Source organism: Puntigrus tetrazona, chromosome 24, assembly GCF_018831695.1.
Source record: "Puntigrus tetrazona isolate hp1 chromosome 24, ASM1883169v1, whole genome shotgun sequence".
NCBI classification, from domain to species: domain Eukaryota; kingdom Metazoa; phylum Chordata; class Actinopteri; order Cypriniformes; family Cyprinidae; genus Puntigrus; species Puntigrus tetrazona.
In genome coordinates, this window is record NC_056722.1 from 4,700,168 (window position 1) to 4,723,018 (window position 22,851).

Genomic DNA, 22,851 nt, shown 5'->3' on the forward strand with positions numbered 1-22,851 from the left:
AGAAAAAGTTAATGGACCATTTGACTTCTGTCAGATTTTGTGACATTAACCTTTGAACGATTAAGAGATTGTTCAAGGGTTAATGTCCAAAATTTGAAATTAATGTCTGGGTTCAGCTGGGTTCTATTGCATGAAGAAATCAAAGCCTACCTTTAGGACCTGTAAAATATTTACTACTTCTCAGTCTCATTCTCGTAGCTGTTACATGGGAAAGGTTATATACAATGCAAAGTACATATGTGCTAAATTTAATTTACACTGTCTTTCAAATGACGTCACAATTAAAAAATAATCTATGCTTTGCAAATTAGTTTCATCTTTACTTAGATTTTGGGGTGAAATATGACATCATCTGTGAAACTTGTGATTACTTTCATTTGGTTAATAACTGAGAGTGTGTTTTAATAAGTAAAGAGAGGAGAGTGGGGCAACTTGTTTGCGTTGAATGCAAACCTCATGAGTCGACAGAAATAGATAAAAGATAAAAGCATTTTGAGAATAGCGTCTAAATTTCTAAACTCATTGTTATATAACTGGATATGTGTTGGGTCAACAAGTGAAAATGATAAACTCTGATATGTTCAGCTGCATGATGTATGGCAGCAGTAGTGAACTGATCCAAGGAGTATTTGGCTTTGGTTGAGTTATAATTTTTTCATATATTTTTACCAGTGCAATGTGTAACGTGACCTAACAACATGCAATACTTGTAGAGAGCATTTATATATGTAAAATTGCTACATTTAGTTTTTACTTTTTATAACTTAAGAATTTTTGTTTTATCATTTTACAAAGCTGAACATTTCAAAAAACATTACCATTAACCAAAATGAATACGTAGTTTTTTTAATCATCAGTTAATGTTTTAATTTGATCTAAAAGTTTTTACAAAAGGGTGAGCCATTAATATTTTTCTTGGGCACTAACAGGACATTTCCAGTGGATTTTTTGAAGCCTATAACAAATGTATATAAAAATTGATGTTCAAAAATGTGACAACTTGCCCCACCCTGCCCTACATTGACGCCTAAGGAAGCATGCTCTATAAGAGATTAAAGGGTGCCCTCAAGTGGTGCTGATTGACTATTACAGCTCTCATTTTCACAGCAATGTGGAGGTTACTTCAGGTTTAGAATATATTGCCAGTTAATTTATGAGAAAGAGATTCTTCTGAAATGACATTACTAACCTAAACTGTAAATGCTTAGTTTATATTGGCTATTTCAAATTCAGAATAATAATTCATATTCGCTGTATGCAAAATAAGTCTGTAAGAATGTATTTAGTTTATGTGGTACTCTTTAATTTTCTCAGAATTTCACTGAATATTCTAAGTTGATCGTATTGATGAAGGTATTATAATAGACCCATGTGCATGTTAAATGGTAAAGCATTAATATCCTTTAGTTTTCTGAGGCTGAGCTGTGTCTGAATATACACAGTGCAATTTGTTAATGTTGAGTGGTTTATAACTTATTCTGGATTATGTGGCTTGTAGTAGTTTGGTAAAACTGGGGTAAAGGACAATTAAACGCACTGGCAAATAAAAATGTTCCTGATTGTTTCAATTTGATTTGAAAGCAATCTATCCTAATCTGTGGCTCATACATTAGGTACATGATTTTACTGTTGTGTAAAAAAGGAACATGATTGGATATTGCAGTGTCTGTGTTAGGAAAAAGACAAAAGAGGATGAAGTATTCATATGCTTGTCTGGTTTATTCTACTGAACTACAGAGGAGATCATCACAGCAAGCCATGTTTACAGTGATCCAGATAATATATTCACTCCTCATCAGCCCCCTTCTGTTGGGAACAAAAAAGACAAAAAAGTCCATAGTTAATGTACATAGCCAAATGAATTTCATCAAGTTCAGTTGTTGAGTTTTATATGCTGAAATCAGTAAAGTCATCAGATTTAGAGTAGATCAATCACATTTTTTACTTATTCTTACTTTGGATCCTGAATCACGGCTCTTGGCTCGCATCTTGTTGACCTGAGATTCAGCAATATCAGCCCTCTCCTCTGCCTCATCCAGCTCATGCTGAAGCTTACGGAACTTGGTCAGATTAGAATTGGCTTGTTCTTCCTACAGAATACACACAAGAGTGTTTGTGAAAATCAAATTAGTCATATACATTAATTGCATACGATCGTATCCTATGATAGCACCAGTGGGGAGAAAGTACTCACAGCCTCCTCAGCAGCTCTCTTATAGGACTTGACCTTCAGTTGGAGTTTGTCTACCAGGTCCTGCAAGCGAGCCAGATTCTTTCGGTCTTCCTCAGTCTAAGTAAAGCAGAAATGTATACAGATGTGCATTATATATTTAAATACTTTAAGCCTGCATTTTATGCATTTAATATGTTAAATACATTTATGTATTAAAAAATAAAAGCAAAAATTTTTCTACCTGATAGGTGAGTTCTTTGATGCGTCTCTCATATTTACGAATCCCCTTGACTGAGTCACTGGCCTTTCTCTGTTCAATCTCCACCTCATTTTCCAGATCTCTTACCTAACAGATGTGTGGAATGTTTTTTTTAATCAAACAGAATGACCATTTTACAGAAAATACAATAGGCTTGTTTCTAAAAACATCAGCAGCTTACCCTTGCTTCCAGTTTCTGGACCTGCTTCTTGCCTCCCTTCATGGCGATCTGCTCAGCTTCATCCAAACGGTGCTGCAGGTCTTTGATGGTCTGCTCCATGTTCTTCTTCATGCGCTCCAGATGAGCACTGGTGTCCTGCTCCTTCTTCAGCTCCTCTGCCATCATGGCAGCATCAGTGATGGCCTTCTTGGCTTTTTCCTCAGCATTCCTGCACTCCTGCACTGCCTCCTCAACCTCAGTCTGAAGCTGAGTATTATCTCCTTCCAGCTTCTTCTTCTGATTCAGCAGACTGGTGTTCTAAACATAGACAGTATTGACATTAATATAGTCTCCTAGATGATATTGTGTACTAAGAGAGCGTTTAAAGGTTTGGTTAGCGTGGATATGTACATAGATGTCCATACCTGAGAATGTAGGAGCTGAACTCTCTCTCGCTGACGTCCAGCAGTTCCTGCTCAGCCAGCTTCCTTCCTCTCTCAGTCTGTTCCACCAGGGATCTCAGCTCATCCAGTTCAGCTTGCAGAAGATTGTTTGCGTCTATCCACAATCGCTATGTTCTCTTTGAGATCCTCATTACACGCAGAGCGTCATCTAACTGCATTTGGGCATCCTACAAAGTACAAATTTTACATATGTTTAGATTGCAGAACTTTGTAAGATTTCCTTTTGCTTTACAAATTGTCAGTAAAGCATACTTTGAGATGTCCATGAAGACCCTTGAGCTGCTTCTGGGCTTCTGATGCCTGTCTGTTTGCCTGGCTGAGCTGAATCTCCATCTCATTGAGATCTCCTCCATCTTCTTCTTCAGTCTGAGAGCTTCATTCCTGCCAGTGAGTCTCTGATTCCAATGAGCTCTGAAGGGTATCAACCACTCTCTGCTGGTTCCTCTTGGCTTGCTCCATCTCTTCATCTTTTCAGCCAGCTTACGTTCAATATCAGCTTTGATCTGATTGAACTCCAGCTGAGTTTCTAAGTATCTTTCCTTCTTCATGCTCAAGGGAACCCTATGAAGAGGAAAGACAATTTTAAGATATGCCAGATTAGTATGAATGTTTGGGAAATTGTTTTTTTTTTTTTTTTTTTTTTTTTACCTCAGCCTCCTCCAGAGCAGTTTGAATCTCTTGTTTCTCCTGCTCCAGTTGTTTCCGAATTTTCTCCAGTTCATGAATATTCTTCCCACTCTCACCAAGTTGCTCAGTGAGGTCAGAGATTTCCTCTGTGCATTAGAAGAAGTCCATGACTTTACAAATACAAGGGATTAAAATAATGGTTTGGAGCTGTAAAACTGTCCTTACCTTGAGATTCTTGTTCTCCCTCTTCATGCTCTCCAGGTGGTCCAATGACTCCTCATATGAGTTTTTCAATTTAAAGAGTTCAGTGCTCAGTGATCTAGCTTCTTTTTGGGCACTTTCCAGTTCGGTTTGAGATTCTTCATACTTCTGCTTCCACTCAGCAAGAACCTGAATAAAAGTTAACAGTTGTTAGATATGAGCAGAGCATAGTTAATTTAAGAGTTAAACTTAAATTACTATCAATTTAATTTATTTTACTTTATCAAAGTTTCTTTGCTTCTTGTCCAGAGCAGCAGCAGCAGCATTGGATCTTTCCACATCCACCATAAGATCTTCAATCTCGTTCTGCAGCCTGTGTTTAGTCTTCTAGTGAGGAGCATTTAGCATTGACAGCTTCCACAGCTTCTTCTCTGCATCTTGCAGACGCTGAGCCAGCTTCTTCCTAAAATTTTTACATAAAATCATTATTTACGGTGCATTTTTATGTTTACATTGTCTGGGTTGTAAGTGTTTTCTGTTTCATACTTAGCATCCTCCAGTTCCTCTGTCCTCTGGATGGCATCAGTTTCATATTTTGTTCTCCACTGGGCCACCTCAGAGTTCGCCTTGGACAGACTCCTCTGCAGCTCAGCTTTGGCTTCTTGCTCTTCTTCATACTGTTCTCTCAGCAGATCAGCATCATGACGAGCAGATTGAACTGCATGGGCCAGAGCATTCTTAGCCTAAAGACAAACAAATATTTTATTTCAGTTCACGTTTGTGCTTAAATATTGAAAACATTTAGCAGAGAGAGAGAGATTTCGAAAACCTTGACTTCCTCTTCTAGTTGTCTCTTAAGGTCCTCAATCTGCTGGGTGTAAGACTGCTTGCCTCTTGTCAGCTGAGAGACCAGAGAGTCTTTCTCCTCTAGCTGTCTAGACAGTTCACCTGAAATTAATTTTCCAAAAAATGTTAGTTTTTTTTTAGGATTGTTATGGTATAGTGGAAAAACATAGCACTGTTTTGTGCTTTTACCATTCTCAGTTTGCAGCTTGGCTTTCTGCATTGTGAAATCATTGATGGTGCGCTGGCCTTCCTCAGACTTAGTTCTGTACTCACTCATCTGGTCTTCCAAAGTTCTGCACATTTTCTCTAGGTTTGCCTAGGGAATAAAATATATGATACTTGATTTATTTAATTGATTGACAACACAAAATATATGGATTGTTAGCATCCTCTTTCTTACTGACCTTTGCCTTTACAAGCTGCTCCATGTTGGAGACTACATCGTCCAGCTCCAGTCTGAGTTCACTCTTCTCCTTCTCCAGCTTCTGCTTGACTCTCTGAAGGTTGTCAATCTGCTCTCCCAGATCAGATACACTGTCGGCGTGTTTCTTCCTCAGTGTAGCAGCGGTAGCTTCATGTTGCAAAGTGGACTCTTCAAGGTCTCTGCGCAGCTTCTGGAACTCAGCTTCACGTTTCTTGTTCATCTCAATCTGGGCAGCAGTGGCTCCACCAGCCTCCTCCAATCTCTCACTGATCTCCTCAAGTTCTCTGGACAGATCAGCCCTCTGTTTCTCAACTTTGGCACGAGCGGCTCTCTCAGCCTCCAGCTCTTCCTCAAGCTCTTCAATACGAGCCTGGAAATGTGAGCAAAACCAAAGTTACAGTATTTCTTAGTCCAACTGTTCAACTTTTTAAGAATCATCAAGTTTACCTGCAACTCCTTCAGTTTCTTTTGGAGTTGGGCTGCCATTGCCTGCTCATCTTCAATCTTGCTATTAAGCTGGCTGACCTCAAAGTCTTTTCTGCCAGGTAAACAGAATGACACAAAATGGATTAATACATAATTTAATATTAAAATTTTATATTAAAGGTTTTATAATGTAATATATTTTACTTCTTTATACGCTCCTCCATCTGCTGCTTATCATTCTCCAAATCCATCACATTCTCTTGAGTCAACTTCAAGTCACCTCAAGCTTTCTTTTAGCTCTCTCAAGATCCATGCGGATTTTCTTTTCTTGTTCCAGAGAACCTTCAAGCTAAATTTCACCCAAAATTGTCAATTATATCTAAAATAAATATACAATTGCTCACAAAACCGCACATTTTAATTGTTTTCTTGCTCTTACATCATCCACTTGTTGCTCCAGCTTGGCTTTGGCTTTAGTGAGTGTGTTGACTTTGTCTTCCTCACTCTGGAGATCATCCAGTGTTTGCTGATGGGCCTCCTGCAGAGCTTTCTTCTCCTTGGTCAGCTTAGCAATGATCTCATCCAAAGCTGCCATCTCTTCTGTCAGGTTTTAACCTGTAGAAGTGTATAAATATATCAAGGCACTCTTAATGCACCACTCATATATCTCTAACATGTTCAAAGTTGAAAACTGACCTTGTTCTCAGTGGCATGTTTCTCTTTCTCTACTTTGGCCAGAGTGAGTTCAAGATCATCAATGTCCTTCTTGAGCTCAGAGCATTCATCTTCAAGCTTCCTTTTCTTTGCAACCAACTCTGCATTCATTTCCTCTTCATCTTCCACCCTCTCAGTCAGCTCTTTGACTTTGGCTTCAAGTTGGATCTTGCTCTTTATCAGACCCTCACATCTTTCCTCAGCATCTGCAAGATTATCTTGCTCCTATCAAAGTGAAAAAAAAAGTTCTTGGTTTGTGAAAAGAATTTAATAAAATGGCAGAATATTAGCCCCACGTGAACTTACAGACTGCATTGCGAGTTGAAGGTCATTCTTCTCTTGGAGAAGAGAAACCATTTTTTCCTCAAGTTCCTTTTTATGGCTTCAGATTTTGCATAAGCCTCCTTCAACTTGGTGAATTCTTCCTTCATGTTGGCCATTTCTTTTCAGTCTCAGCTGATTTCAGCAAAGGCTTGATCTTAAAGTAGAGCTTCATCCAGGGCCAGTTCTGACACCCATGAAGGCACGTACGTTCCACTGGATCACCAACAATGAATCTCTGTAAAAAGAATATTCCGTTTTGCAATATATCTTGTAAGTTGGTGAAAACATTTAAGCCTGAAGAACGAAAAACTAACCTTCTTTTCCACAATTTTCTGGAATTCAATTCTTGATAGAAAACCACGAGACCTTGACTGAATTCCAGTAATTATAAGTGCAAGACGGTCATCTCGCATCTCCTCAAGTGTTCCCAGAAGACCAGCTTTAAAAACACCTGAAGAGCAAAGAGTTTTGCATCAAAAAGGATGAAAACGAAACAGTGGATTTGTAAAATGTTACTATAAATACAGTAAAATACCTTAGTGTGTCCTAATTTGTACTGGTTGTGGTCAATGTCCAGTGAACCCAAAGTTTTTCTGCACCCTTCTTGTTATCTATGAATTGTCCTTCGGGTATAGCAGCAGGATTTAGGATGCGGTACCTTCAAAAAAGACAATAAACAAGACGATTAACAATTATTGTATGCTATTTGTGCATTATTCACTTTCTTTTTTATATGCGTGCATTTATATTTATTTCTACCAGATACAAAAAAAATTTATTGTTGCAATTTGCAATAACTTGTAGTCACATATAAAATTATTTTGCAATATGCATTTTAGTTTCATAGTTACCGTTGTTTAAAATCTCCATACAGGATCCTGTTGGGGAAGCCCTTTCTGCAGATTCTGATGCCTCCAGCACACCATTACAGCGCAGCTGGTGCATGACCAGAGGATTCTCCATCGCCCCTGGAGTCTTAGTCTCATTGGGGATGATGCAGCGCACAAAGTGAGGGTGAGTTGACCGCAAGTTGGTCATCAGCTTGTTCAGGTTCTCCTATTGGTAGACCATAGAGGATTTAAATTTACATGCAATAAAACCATGTGAGACAAAGCAGTGTTAAATAACCTTACATACCCTATGGAGGGCTGACACTGTCTGGAACGAAGAGCCCTTCTTTTGCCTCCTTTGCCACCCTTACCCCCAGAGTCCGCAGCTGTGAAATACATGATATTTGTTGCTGATATTATTATACAATAAAATGAGTGCTTATTATATTTTAATATTTCACATCAGTGTTTACTTGCCTGAGTCAGCACCAGCATAATTAGCAAATAGAATACCCAACAGCTTAAGAGTTGACTTCTGGAACAACCCTACAACCGTCTCATTGAGAGGGTCCTTGTTCTTCACCAGCCAGTTTGAAATGTTGTAGTCCACAGTACCAGCATAGTGAACCAGGGCAAAATGGGCTTCTGGTTTACCCTTGACAATCCTGGGCTTTTGGAAATTAGGATTTTTGCCCAGGTGGTTGTCATAAAGCTTAGCTTTGAATGTTGAATCACTGGCTTTGGGGAACATGCACTCCTCTTCAAGGATGGACATGATACCCATGGGCTAAAATGAGTAGTAGATTATGACAGTCAATAGGCCAGTTTTCTACAACAGTTTGACTAAATGTAAAAACAAATTTCCCATATTCATTAATATTTACCCACCTTTTCAATTAGTTCAATACAAGCCTGCAAGTCCATGCCAAAGTCAATGAACTCCCACTCAATACCCTCCTTCTTGTATTCCTCTTGCTCCAGCACAAACATGTGATGGTTGAAGAACTGCTGCAACTTCTCATTAGTGAAGTTGATGCACAGCTGCTCGAAGGTGTTGAACTGCAGGTGGAATATGTTAATATTCAAATATAATCATACTGACAAAGTAACAAAGAATAGAAGTTTTTGAAAAACAGTAATCAACAGATGTAATCTTACATCAAAGATCTCAAACCCAGCAATGTCCAGCACACCAATGAAGTACTGACGAGGCTGTTTGGTGTCCAGGGATTGGTTGATTCTCACAACCATCCACAAGAACATCTTCTCGTACACTGACTTTGCCAAAGCACCAATAGAGTAGTACACCTGACAAGGAAATATTACATTTGTTGAATTTACACACTGAAACCTCTACAGATTGGATTTACAGTGATGTGAAAGATGTGGTTTTGTTTGTATGTTGGAAAGCCTGTAATGCTATTTGAAAATGTTGTTATTCATTTGGTACCTGCTGGACATTCTGTCCCTTGGTGACCCATTCATTTCCTACTTTGACCCTCGGGTGGCACAAACCCTTAATCAAGTCAGCTGAGTTTAGACCCATCAGATATGCGACTTTGTCAGCATCTACATGTAAAAAAATACAGATCTGTAAGTCCATATACAACCTCTCTTTATGAAGTTGAGATTGTAAATTATTCTGACCCTCAGTCCCATCAGCCTCTGCCTGTTCCTCTCGTTGTTTCTGCTTGAACTTCATGTTGCCGTAGTGCATGATGGCCCCGGTCAGCTTGTAGATGCTGTTCTTCTCCTCTTTGGGTGAAGCCCAGAACATCAAATGCTTCCTAGAGAAAATATACAGTGCTTTTTTGAATACATGCCCAATGCCTAATATTCTTCTTTTTGGCAAGTACATTAAAAATCTTTAAGGGAATAGATTGACCAAAATGAAGACTCATTCATGCATGTTCAAGCTTGTATATCTGACTTCTGTGGACCCCAGAAAGGAGATGATTTTCAACATGTTCACGTTACTCTTTCCCTTACACAATACTATCATTATATGCTTTTTCTGTATGGAAATCAAGGACATGTTGTAAAAAGTGCTGATTAGGACAGAATTTTAGGTTTTTGGGTGGACTACTTCTTTTAAATATGCATCATATCTATAATTTATGAAACACTCACATCAGTGGCCATCAACTCATCCCCATCATTAATAGAAGCCACTTGTGTCTCTCCCTTGTGAGATGTAGGCATAGTCATAGGGGTTGTTTGTGATGAGTAGCATTTCTAAGAAGAAAGTGAAACATAGATAAAAAAAACTCTAGAAACAGTAATGCTAATAGATATCAAGGCTGGGATGATATATTGATTCATCGGATCAGTTGCAACAAGCTATTCATAATGTATTGTGATACTCACTGAAAATCAAGCTTGAGATTAGCAGCAGATGGCACTCTAGGTTAGTTTTTGATTGCACACTTCTCACTAAGAAGTTCACTTGTGCATTAGGTTGAGCCATGAAACTGGTAAAATGTACTTGCACTTCAGATTTATGATGCAAAATTAATGTAATCAGCCTTTTGAACTTTGTGAATGATTATTTGGGCTTCAAGTGGTGTCAGGAATTAGAAAGATGCAGAGTATGGCTGTTTCTAAAGCATGCAGTGCCATCTGCTGTTAAATACTAAGCTCAGAATCGATTCAAGAGAGAATCACAATGCATTGGGGAAATCTTAGAATCAGTGAGGAATTATTTCTCGCTTCGCAAAGAATTGATTTATTGTTGCAGCCCAAATAGATGTGACGGGTAACTTTACCCAGCAGTTCTGGTTTTTTCTGGGAGAGGATCTGGTAGAAGATGTGGTAGTCTCTCTCAGCCTTGAGCTGATAAGTGACACGAGACTTCTCCAGAAGATCTAAATAAGTTGAAAATAGACAAATATCAGAACAGTTACACATTTCATCATTGTGAGCTTGATGGAATGATAAAAAAAAGTAAAGTACTTACAAGTCTCAATGTCAGCAGAAGATAACTTTCCACTGACGCCAAAATGGATTCGGATAAATTTACCCTGTAAATATTTCAAGACTACAATACATAACATGCTCATATGGGATATTATGAAACTCGTATAAAATAACAAAACTTACAAATCTAGAGGAGTTATCATTTCTGATGGTCTTGGCATTACCAAAAGCCTCCAGAGCAGGATTACACTGGATGATTTGATCCTCCAGAGTACCCTGAGAGTCAAATTTCAATATTAATGGTTTGAAACATTTGGTATGCCAACCTTTTAGTGCATGGCAGTAAATAATTTGACATCAATTTGTAACTCCAATATTTAGCTTATGCCAACATCAATATTAGTAATTTTCTCTATATATGCTTTTTCTGTATATATGCTATGATATATGAGAATATAGCAAAGCATAGCATATCTCATCCTTTGAGAATTATTTCACCTTTTTCTCCATTGATGGATCTTTCTTGCCGGTTGTCGCTGCTGCAATGCTGGCAAAGTACTGGATGACTCTTTTAGTGTTAACAGTCTTTCCAGCACCGGATTCTCCACTGATAATAAAACAGCTCATTAAAATTCACATAAAAGTTAGTAAATATCGGTGAACGGAGGAATATAATACTATATCATTTTATGCATTACGTACGTGATCAGGACAGACTGGTTTTCTCTGTCTGTCAAACAAAACAAAACAAAAGTCAACAATTAAAATATATGTAGACATTACATACATATACTGTATATAAAAGTATAAGTCAGATTATCACCTGACAGCATGTACTGGTAGGCGTTGTCAGAGATGGAGAAGATGTGAGGAGGAGCTTCAGTTCGTTTCTTTCCTCTGTAAGCAATGACGACCTCCTGGTTGTACACTGGCAGCCACTTGTAGGGGTTCACAGTAACACAGAAGAGCCCAGAGTAGGTCTGTAAGAGATGGACAGCAGGTTTAGATCTGCTCATATGTGATAAAGTCAACGTGTGAGTGTTTTAAGACTCACGTAGATCATCCAGGCTGCGTAACGCTCTTTGAGGTTAAACAGCACAGCTGGCTCGTGCAGGAAGGTGAACATCGCCATGTCCTCAATTTTGCTCCGAACTTTGGCGGGTTTTGAGGATGAACATCGACCTCCTTCACAGTCACTGTCTGTGGATAACATACAAAAGATGTCTCACACGACAAATCTAAAGAACTTCTGCAGATACTCTACATTGAGACCATTACTGTTACCTTTACCTTACCTTTCCAAATTCAGTGTCGACAGTGACCTTGTCACCATCTCTACTGGTGATGGAGGCTTTGACGTACTCAACCTCTGGATCAGGCACAAAGCATTCCTTCTTCATGTCGAAGGGCCGAGTCTGGGCCTCCAGACGCTCCTTGTCTGACTTCCGTAAGAACGAAGCAGCAGCTCCGAACTCCTCCATCAGAGCATCCCCCATCTTTTAATCGGACTGGTGCAAAGATGCCAACTTCTCTAAACTTGCTTGCGATTAAAAACAAGAAATAAAACATATCTAATAATGTAATTTTATAAATATGTAACAAATATAATTGTCATGAGTATGTCCACAATATATACCCATTTTTATTTTAGCTATTGCTTTATCAGTAAATACGATTCAAAATGAAAATGCTGCATAAAAAATGTGATCATAAAAGCCTTCCTTACCAGACAAAATCCAATCAAGTCCAAGTCCTTGCAATGAAAAATAAAGATCATTAATGAAAACTCATCCTATTCTGTTATTCAGTCCTCATGAACAACTTACACTCAATTATCTGTGCTGCTGTAAAGCAATCAATACTTTAATAATACAAACCATCTTACCGTTAGGTGGTACAATGATGTGAGCTTGCAACATTGTGCTGTAAAGTATCTCTTTATATAGAGGCACAATGACTGTGACGTTTACTCTCTGTATTTGGTCCCAGTCACTTGTGTGTGGCTGTTTTTGGGAGCCTGAAAAATCTTTGTGTCAATCAGAGTAGTTTAGCATGCGGTGCATGGTGTGGAGCATGAAAGATCAGAAAGGATCCAAATCACAATGGTGCTATTTCTGTCCCATACATGTTATTTTATTTTGTGTTATCTCATTACTTATTTTTTGTTAGATATCACATATTCTGATTAAATGTGCACTCAAGTTTTTTGTTTTTTTTTTTGGGGTGGACAGGACATTGCAGGTGTTTAACACATTTGTGTAATGCAACACAGATACACCTTTTCTCAGAATCTATATTAAATCAAATCACAGTCATGCAAAGCTTAATTAACAGATTCCACCAACAATCGTCTGCTTTGCTGACAGTGTTTTGTCTCACATTAGGATAGTGCAAATATTTCTTGTCACGTATACATGATATGCTTCAGCTGCGCTAGGATGCTTTTCTAGAACTGTGTATCACTTTCTGTCCTCAAAGAGAGAGGCACGCACTAGGAATTTCACAGGTTTATCTTTGTGCTCAAGGATAAAGACAAGGTAACAATGCCTCACGAGCAAGATGGCCGTCACGGAACAGTAAAATTGTCAGTAGACAGCTGTAATGGCAACAATGGATATTTGCGACCTTTTGTTCTCGCCTAATGCAGAGACAGCTGCAACTCCCTTGCTTGTTCTTGTTTGTAGCTATGACCTTTCTTGACTACCCAATGATAAATCCATCACTTGTGTTTAACAGGTTGTAACAAGTTCATGTGCAGTCCTTCAAATGAACCACTGATTGATTCGTGTTCATTCATTTGTCATTCATCAATCTTCTAACTTTAGTAAGATTGCTAAAACAAATGCACAAATACTTTATAAATTCTGTGAGATGCAAAATGAAATTTGTGTGTTTAGAGATTATGTTCTGAAAACATTATAGCAGTTGTGCAGGTACTGTCATATGATGGTGCTATCACTTGTTTGTTACAATTATTATTCCATCTTATTCCAGAAAATAAACCTGATGAACAGGTCAAATCCATTTCTAAACGGTCTGCGTGTACAGCACTGATTTGTAGGGGAGCCGCGTGAGCCATCACTCAACCTTTGTGAGGTTTCGGCCTGCCTTGACCTCTCGTCTCTCAGTTATTCTGCACCTCTCAACAAGCACCTTACTTAGTCTTAACACTTGGGCAATCTATTCTAGGCCCTCATCCTCTACAGTGCCTCATTCTCAGCTGTCTGCTCACCCTGGTTTATCGGTACTCAGGAGTAAGAATGGAAGAAACGGTGGCACCTTATGGCTGAGTTCTGTAATCTGAGCCTTTTGTCTGTGGTATAGAATGGTCTTGCATCTGTTGGGTAACAAAGGAATCTTTTGTGTCTCGGCTTTATATCATGCATCTAGTTTTGCTGCTGATATTTTTAACTTTTAATGCAGTAGTGTAATTCTTAAACTGTAAATTAAATGCAACAGTGGCAAGAAAAGACATTTTCTTGTCTGAATAAGTTAAGTGATATTCTTATTATAGTTTCAGTGAGATATAGAGTGGGGTTCAAAACAAGGTTATTGCGAACTAAAAAATAAATAAATAAACTACAGTAAACAGTAAATGTGCTATCAATCAGATGACACCTTTGGTGTAAATTGAATCATCAGATCATCTTTGGAACGTTCTCAAATCATTTTGGATATCATCATCATCACTTCAAACGCTGCTCCAATGGAAAGTTGAAATTCATTCTCAGTTATGTTGATAACACCCTTGTATTTAAAACCAAAGTAACAGAATAATAGAATCTACTGTAATGACACCCTCTGGTGGCTGTAGCTGTATACTGCAATCATCATGATCATCAGCATGTTATCACGATAGACTGGAGCATCCAAAGAACCAAGATCATGAGTTCAGTGTGCAGCTGATATGTCAAGTATGATCCTATATACACTACATATACTATATGTCATGCATGTATCCAAAACATGAAACATCTAAACACATAAAATATTTAAAACGATTTCCGTTTTAACGCTATAATAGACCTGGACAAAATAGATTTTTATTTAAATACCCCCTTCCCCCTCAAAAAGGCACTCGAGGCAGTATAGGTCTAAATGCATTGTGCATCTGCTACATCATGTGCACATGATGAAAACTTGACGGATAGCCCCCATATGCTTCAGAGCACTTAGTGCACATAGCGTGGTTGATGGCTGTCACTGTCCCTCAGAGAGCTGACCGAGGGGCCATACCCTTCAAGTTGTCTTGTTTACACTGCATTGTTTCCTTTACTTTAGCCTTGACGACAAAGATAACCTGTTACATTCCTCTGATGGAAGGGCGGTGTCATGCTTTGAGACATAGTATGTAGGACATCAGTAGATGTCCGTTTTCTGGCATGAACTCTTACTACTTAAGTTACATGACCTATTGAGGGAGAACAATGCCTCCCCAGTGCCGTACATGACATATTGTTTAGCTACCTTGATCTTTTAAAAGCTAAGGATACGTCTCTGTTCAAAAATGTTAATGCACAAATTGGCCCCAAGTCTCATTTTCAAGCTTCTATGTTCAAGTCTTTACATCCTTAAACTCTTTTTTAATGCTCAAAGGTGTTTTACAATACAGTATGTGCGTCAGAGGCCCCACTCATATATAGTATGTGTTAAGCTTTATGGAGCTCTTAATATAGCTCAAGTGACAAGTGTTAAAATTCATCCTCCTTTCTTCATCCTCTCAAGAGTAACCCCCTCCCTTCCCCAACTCCTCCTCTATTCAACACGTCTGTTTGAGCCACTGCATCACCTTTGAGCAACAATAGGCACTTTACACATCCTCCTGCCCACCGAGTAGTTCTGTACTGGACAGTTCTCGCTTCTGATATCTTGTTTTTTAGGACCATAAGAAAAGGTAAGTTAACTGTATAATGTATGTTATCTATTGATTTTATATTGATTGGAATTTTTTTACATGTGTTGTGTGTTCAGGGTCAGACAATATTTAATAACCTGAGTTAAGGAGACCGACCAGCAGATGATGTGGATTTCATTGCAGGCATTTTTACTTTGCTCATTAATACTCAGAACTGCATGAAACGGAGCTCCAAACCAATTTTGACACAATGGCAATTTAGAACAGCCAGCTAATGTCTGATGAAAAAAAGGTTTTAGCAAGTATTTGAATTTACTTTTAATTTGATAAGTTCTGTAAGACACAGCTTATTTATCTTGTGATGATGCCAATTTAGTATAAACACAATGTGACAAATTCAGGTTGCACATGTCTTTATTCTATTGACCTAGAGACTAATGGATTCAAAAAGACACACCAGCTTTTGAGAGAGGGAAGAGCTTCATTCTTCATCATGTCCTTTCTGTTTCAAAGAAGTAAAAAGACAAAGATGTAAGATTATTTACCTTATTAAAAATACTTTCTAATTTTTCCATATTTCTTGTCAATGTGTAAACTTACCATATCATCTTTAAAAAAATACAAAAATATTTTATTCAGTCAAATAGTTGCTTTAAAGTTTAGCTTCCTTTAAAATATACTTTTAAAGCATGCATAACATCTGCCGATCTTTTAACGCTTGTATACTGATTGAAGCTCACCTTAGAGCCAGTGTCTCTGCTCTTGGCTCTCAGCTTGTTGACCTGAGATTCAGCAATATCAGCCCTCTCTTCTGCCTCATCCAACTCATGCTGAAGCTTACGGAACTTGGTCAGATTTGAATTGGCCTGTTCTTCCTGAAAAAACACATGGAGGACTTAATTTTATTAAATCAAAATAAAATGGTGCAGCATGTAAATTTTAGCGGCATGTAGTGGTAAGTTTGCATACTGCAACCAACTGCTCAGTTCCTGTGTACAGCTCTCTTAAAGAATCGCTCCACTTTTTTGAAAATCATTCTCCAACTCCCCAGCGTTAATAAGTTGAGTTTTACTGTTTTGGAATCCATTCAGCCAACCCGGGTCTGAAACTATACTCCTATTCCAGCATAATAATCAAGGAGGTTTGCTACAAACCATGGCCACAGCAGAAGCAGTGATATCACGCAGTGCAGGGGACATTTCTTGCAAGATAGAAATATGGTGGCAACTTCCATGTAATGGGACTCACAGTGTATGTAGATGCAATGTCTTTATACACATCTGAAGTAATAGTTATGTACATTATATTTCACTCTGCATCTTTAAAATCAGATACATTTTGTGCAACCCAAGTCTAATAAATTTAGCAAATTTTTCTGACATGCCTGTTTTTAAAAACATGAGCACAATTGTAATTTCTTTATTTTTCAAAAAATGCCAAAATTATTATTGAAATTATTTTAAACATACCGCTTCCTCTGCAGCTCTCTCTTGTAGGACTTGACCTTCAGCTGGAGTTTTGTCCACCAGATCCTGAAGACGTGCCAGATTCTTACGGTCCTCCTCAGTCTGCATTTATAGTCACATGACATAAATAGACTTTATCACAATTTGTGATGTTTTATAACATCTTTTCATAAGTAAAGAGACATTATTTCAGAGAAAGTGACCTGGTAGGTGAGCTCCTTTGATGCGCCTCTCATATTTACGGACTCCCTTCACAGACTCGCTTGCCTTTCTTTGCTCCAGCTCCACCTCATTTTCCAGCTCTCTGACCTAACTAAACTAAAACTTATTTTAAATTCACATGCTTGAAATTGAATTTAAAATCGATATTAAAATTAAGAACTGAGTTTGAGAAACTAACCCTGGCTTCCAGTTTCTGGACCTGCTTCTTGCCTCCTTCATGGCGATCTGCTCAGCTTCATCCAAACGGTGCTGCAGGTCTTTGATGGTCTGCTCCATGTTCTTCTTCATGCGCTCCAGATGAGCACTGGTGTCCTGCTCCTTCTTCAGCTCCTCTGCCATCATGGCAGCATCAGTGATGGCCTTCTTAGCTTTTTCCTCAGCATTCCTGCACTCCTGCACTGCCTCCTCAACCTCAGTCTGAAGCTGAGTATTATCTCCTCCAGCTTCTTTTTCTGATTCAGCAGACTGGTGTTCTAAACATGGACGGCATTGACATTAATACAGTTTCTAGATGATATTGTGTACTAAGAGAGGGTTTAAAGGTTTGGTTAGCATGGTTATGTAGATAGATGTCCATACCTGAGAATGCAGGAGCTGAACTCTCTCACTGACGTCCAGCAGTTCCTGCTCAGCCAGCTTCCTTCCTCTCTCAGTCTGTTCCACCAGGGATCTCAGCTCATCCAGTTCAGCTTGCAGAAGATTGTTTGCGTCTATCCACAATTGCTATGTTCTCTTTGAGATCATCATTACTGCGTAGAGCATCATCTAACTGCATTTGGGCATCCTGTGAAGCAAAAAATGTACATACAGTATAAAAATACTGCAGAACTTTATGAGATTTCCTTTTGCTTTATAAATTATTGGTAAAGCATACCTTGAGATGCCCATGAAGACCCTTTTGAGTTGCTTCTGGGCTTCTGATGCCTGTCTGTTAGCCTGGCTGAGCTGAATCTCCATCTCATTGAGATCTCCTCCATCTTCTTCTTAAGTCTGAGAGCTTCATTTCTGCTGCGTAGTCTCTGATTCTAGTGAACTTTGAAGGGTATCAATCATTCTCTGCTGATTCCTCTTGGCTTGCTCCATCTCTTCATCTTTCTCAGCCAGCTTACGTTCAATATCAGCTTTGATCTGATTGAACTCCAGCTGAGCTCTAAGAATCTTTCCTTCTTCATGCTCCAGGAGCCCTAACAAATCAGTTAACATAGTTATTAAAAGGCATGTTCACACAAACACATGTATATATATGTATGTATGTATGTATGTATATATATATATATATATATATATATATATATATATATATATATATATATATATATATATATATATATAAAGATAGATATATATAAGATAGTAAAAAATATATATATACTTCAGCTTCCTCCAGAGCTGCTTGAATTTCAGTTTTTTCCTGCTCCAGTTGCTTGCGAATTTTCTCTAGTTCATGAATGTTCTTTCCACTCTCACCAATTTGTTCAGTGAGATCAGCAATCTCCTCTTTATTAGGACAGATAATATAGGTTAAAGGAACACTCCACTTTTTTGGAAATAGGCTCATTCTCCAACTTCCCCAGAGTTAATAAGTTGAGATTTAGCATTTTTAGGATCTATTCAGCTGAACTCCAGGACTGGCAATAGCACTTTTAGCATAACTTAGCATACTACCGCACTGTGTATTATTACTGCACATGCTACGGCCGTGGTATGGCAGCAAACTTTCTTGATTATTACACCGAAATGGGACTATAGCTCCTAATCATATTTGCCTAGAAAATCGCAACTTTTTTTTTTTTGCCGGTCTTAGTACACAATAGAACTACAGAAGAGTCAAGTTTTAAATAGGAAAAGTATCAAAACTCTTTTTTTCATTTTTGAATGCAATGCTACTGGTCTAGTTGGATTCAATGATCTATGCTAAGCTATGTTAAAATGTTATCGAAAGACATGGAGATTGGCTGAATAGATTCCAAAACTATAACTCTGGAAGAGTTACGAATGAGTCCATATCCAAAACAAGGAGTGTTCTTTAATGCATAGAATGTCAAAAGTAATAATTCAATTTTGTGATGAATACGTAAACGCTTAGAAGACTGAATAAATCAAGGGCACCTTGGAGGTTCTTGTTTTCTCTCTTCATGTTCTCCAGATGATCCAGAGACTCCTCATAAGAGTTCTTCAGTTTAAACAGTTCAGTACTCAGAGATCTGGCCTCCTTCTGGGAGCTTTCCAGCTCACTCTGAGACTCTTCATATTTCTGCTTCCATTCAGCCAGGACCTGTTTGATAGATTATTAAATGATTAGCTACTATGGGAGCTTCAAAATACTGAAATATTATTTATCCACAGATTAAGTGTGTTTAATTCACCTTGTCAAAGTTTCTTTGCTTCTTGTCTAGAGCAGCAGCAGCAGCATTGATTCTCTCCACATCCACCATAAGATCTTCAATCTCATTCTGCAGCCTGTGTTTAGTCTCTCCAGTGAGGAGCATTTAGCATTGACAGCTTCCACAGCTTCCTCTGCATCTTGCAGACGCTGGGCAAGTTTCTTCCTTTATGAAAAACAGAATCAGTCAATTGTTTGTATGCAATTCTTCATGGAAAACCCAATTATTTCTTAGCTCATACTTAGCATCCTCTAGTTCCTCAGTCCTCTGGATGGCATCAGTTTCATATTTTGTTCTCCATTGAGCCACCTCAGAGTTTGCCTTGGACAGACTCCTCTGCAGCTCAGCTTTGCTTCTTGCTCTTCCTCATACTGTTCTCTCAGCAGATCAGCATCATGACGAGCAGATTGAACTGCATGGGCCAGAGCATTCTTTGCCTATGAGGATTTAAAATATCCTGTCAAATGTGTATAACAATGCAATGGACTGTTTTTAAATAAAGTTCTCTTTTTCATTTTTTTAAATACATATACATACCTTAATTTCCTCTTCTAGTTGTCTCTAAGGTCCTCAATCTGCTGGGTGTAGGACTGTTTGCCTCTTGTTAGCTGAGAGACCAGAGAATCCTTCTCTTCCAGCTGTCTAGAAAGCTCCCTGTGAAGTAGTATAACCATTACATTACACAAAGTGTGATCTTGAATTTTTACTGCACCAAAAGAGTACACACCATTCTCAGTTTGTAGCTTTGCTTTTTGCATTGTAAAGTCATTGATGCTGCGTTGTCCTTCTTCATATTTTGTTCTGTATTCTGACATCTGGTCCTCCAAGTGTCCTGCACATTTTCTCCAGGTTTGCCTGCATAGATAAATACATTACATGTAATAAACCAGTTGAATAAACTTAAAAGTATAATTCTTGGGAACACCTGAAGTGATGAAATGCAATCAACAATTCTAACATTCTAACATAATATTCATCACCTTTGCCTTTACAAGCTGCTCCATGTTGGAGACCACATCGTCCAGCTCCAGTCTGAGTTCACTCTTCTCTTTCTCTAGCTTCTGCTTGACTCTCTGAAGGTTGTCAATCTGCTCTCCCAGATCAGTTACACTGTCTGGGCGTGTTTCTTCCTCAGTGTAGCAGCGTAGCTTCATGTTGCAGAGTGGACTCTTCAAGGTCTCTCTGCGCAGCTTCTGGAACTCAGCTTCACGTTTCTTGTTCATCTCAATCTGGGCAGCAGTGGCTCCACCAGCCTCCTCCAATCTCTCACTGATCTCCTCCAGTTCTCTGGACAGATCGGCCCTCTGTTTCTCAACTTTGCACGAGCAGCCTCTCTGCCTCCAGCTCTTCCTCAAGCTCTTCAATACGAGCCTGGTAATATGAGGAAAACCAAAGTTACATAATTTCTTAGTCCAACTGTTCAACTTTTAAGAATCAAGTTTACCTGCAACTCCTTCCAGTTTCTTCTGGAGTTGGGCTGCCATTGCCTGCTCATCTTCAATCTTGCTATTGAGTTGGCTGATCTCAAAATCTTTCCTGTATTTGCAGAAAATAGTAACTAGATTAATATCAGAATATGATGAGTATTGTTGAAATACAATTTATTCCTCTGAAAACACACTTTTTAATCCTCTCTCTTCTAGTTGTTGTTTGTCATTTTCTAGGTCCATCACGCTTTCTTGAGTCAACTTTAAGTCTCCTTCAAGTTTCCTCTTTGCCCTCTCCAGATCCATACGAAGTTTCTTTTCCTGTTCCAGGGAACCTTCGAGCTGGAACAACAAAAACAAAGTTTTTTATTCATCAATTTTTCATGCATGATTTGCATCAGACGTGTCAACGATCTACTCACATCATCCACTTGTTGCTCCAGCTTGGCTTTAGCTTTAGTGAGTGTGTTGACTTTGTCTTCCTCACTCTGGAGATCATCCAGTGTTTGTTGATGGGCCTCCTGTAGAGCTTTCTTCTCTTTGGTCAGCTTAGCAATGATCTCATCCAAAGCTGCCATCTCTTCTAATCAGGTTTTTAACCTGTAGAAGTGTATAAATATATCAATGAACGTTTTACACACTACTCATGTTTCTCTAACATGCTCAGTGTTGAAAACTGACCTTGTTCTCAGTGGCGTGTTTCTCTTTCTCTACTTTGGCCAGAGTAGAGCTCAAGATCATCAATGTCCTTCTTGAGCTCAGAGCATTCATCCTCCAGCTTTCGTTTCTTGGCAGTCAGCTCTGCATTCATTTCCTCTTCATCCTCCAGCCTCTCGGTCATTTCTTTGACTTTGGCCTCAAGCTGGATTTTGTTCTTTATCAGTCCTCACATCTTTCCTCAGCATCACAAAGATTATCTTGTTCCTGATTACAGATACAGAACATGATTTGATTCATATTAATGTCTTTGTAACTATACATTTTAAATGAAACATTTTTTTTTTTAGTAAATAACAAGCTTACAGTTTGGACTTGTAGTTGCAGGTCATTCTTCTCTGAAGAAGAGACACCATCTTTTCTTCAAGCTCTTTTCTACGTGCTTCAGATTTGGCGTAAGCTCTCCTTCAACAGAATTCTTCCTTCATGTTGGCCATTTCTTTCTCTGCTTCAGCAGATCTCAGCAGTGGTTTGATCTTTGAAGTAGAGCTTCATCCAGGGCCAATTTCTTGACACCCATGAAGGCACGTACATTCCACTGAATGACAAGCAAGGCATCTCTGCGGTGTGACACAAAATATTTTATAGTTCATATTGTAGCACAAGAGGCTTTCTTCTGGAACTTCTAGAATAAAGATATACCTGCGCTCAACAATCTTCTGGAACTCAATTCTTGAGAGAAGACCACGTGATCTAGCTTGAAGATTGGTGATGATAAGAGCAAGACGATCGTCTCTCATTTCTTCAAGAGTACCCAACAAACCAGCCTTAAAGAACACCTTAAAAAAGATTATTCCAGTGACATATGATCAACACATAGACAGAATAAGCAGTCTGTCAAACTCTGTCAGCAATGCTGAGCCGATTTGTTTTTTTTAGTAGCTTAACTTGTATGTTTAAACTGGGATAAAAGAATGTGTTACAACTTCACAGAGAATTACACAAAATCTAGACAGCAATTACCACTACCTTAGTATGTCCAAACTTGTATTGGTTGTGGTCAATATCCAAAGAACCCAATAACTTTTTCAGCTCCTTTCCTGCTGTCAATGAACTGACCCTCTGGGATAGCAGCAGAGGTTCAGGATACGATATCTGTTGTGGCATATTTACCAACAAAGAGATCAGAGAAAACTGAATAGAGACCCTGAAAGCTGAATATTTGATTTATTATATTCTTAAGCACCTCTGCTTGAAATCTCCATACAGGATCCTGTTGGGGAAGCCCTTTCTGCAGATTCTGATGCCTCCAGCACACCATTACAGCGCAGCTGGTGCATGACTCAGAGGATTCTCCATCGCCCCTGAGTCTTAGTCTCATTGGGGATGATGCAGGCGCATGAAAGTGAGGGTGAGTTGACCTCTGGTTGGTCATCAGTTTGGTTTCAGGTTTTCCTGTGGACAGAAATTTTCCAT

General features: G+C 38.7%; 2 pseudogenes; both read right to left on the reverse strand.

Moving 5' to 3' along the window:
- Positions 1 to 1,698: 1,698 nt before the first annotated feature.
- On the reverse strand, positions 1,699 to 12,290 carry LOC122329974 (annotated as a pseudogene).
- Positions 12,291 to 15,615: 3,325 nt separating this feature from the next.
- LOC122329976 overlaps positions 15,616 to 22,851 on the reverse strand; it is a 98,580-nt pseudogene continuing 91,344 nt past the window's right edge.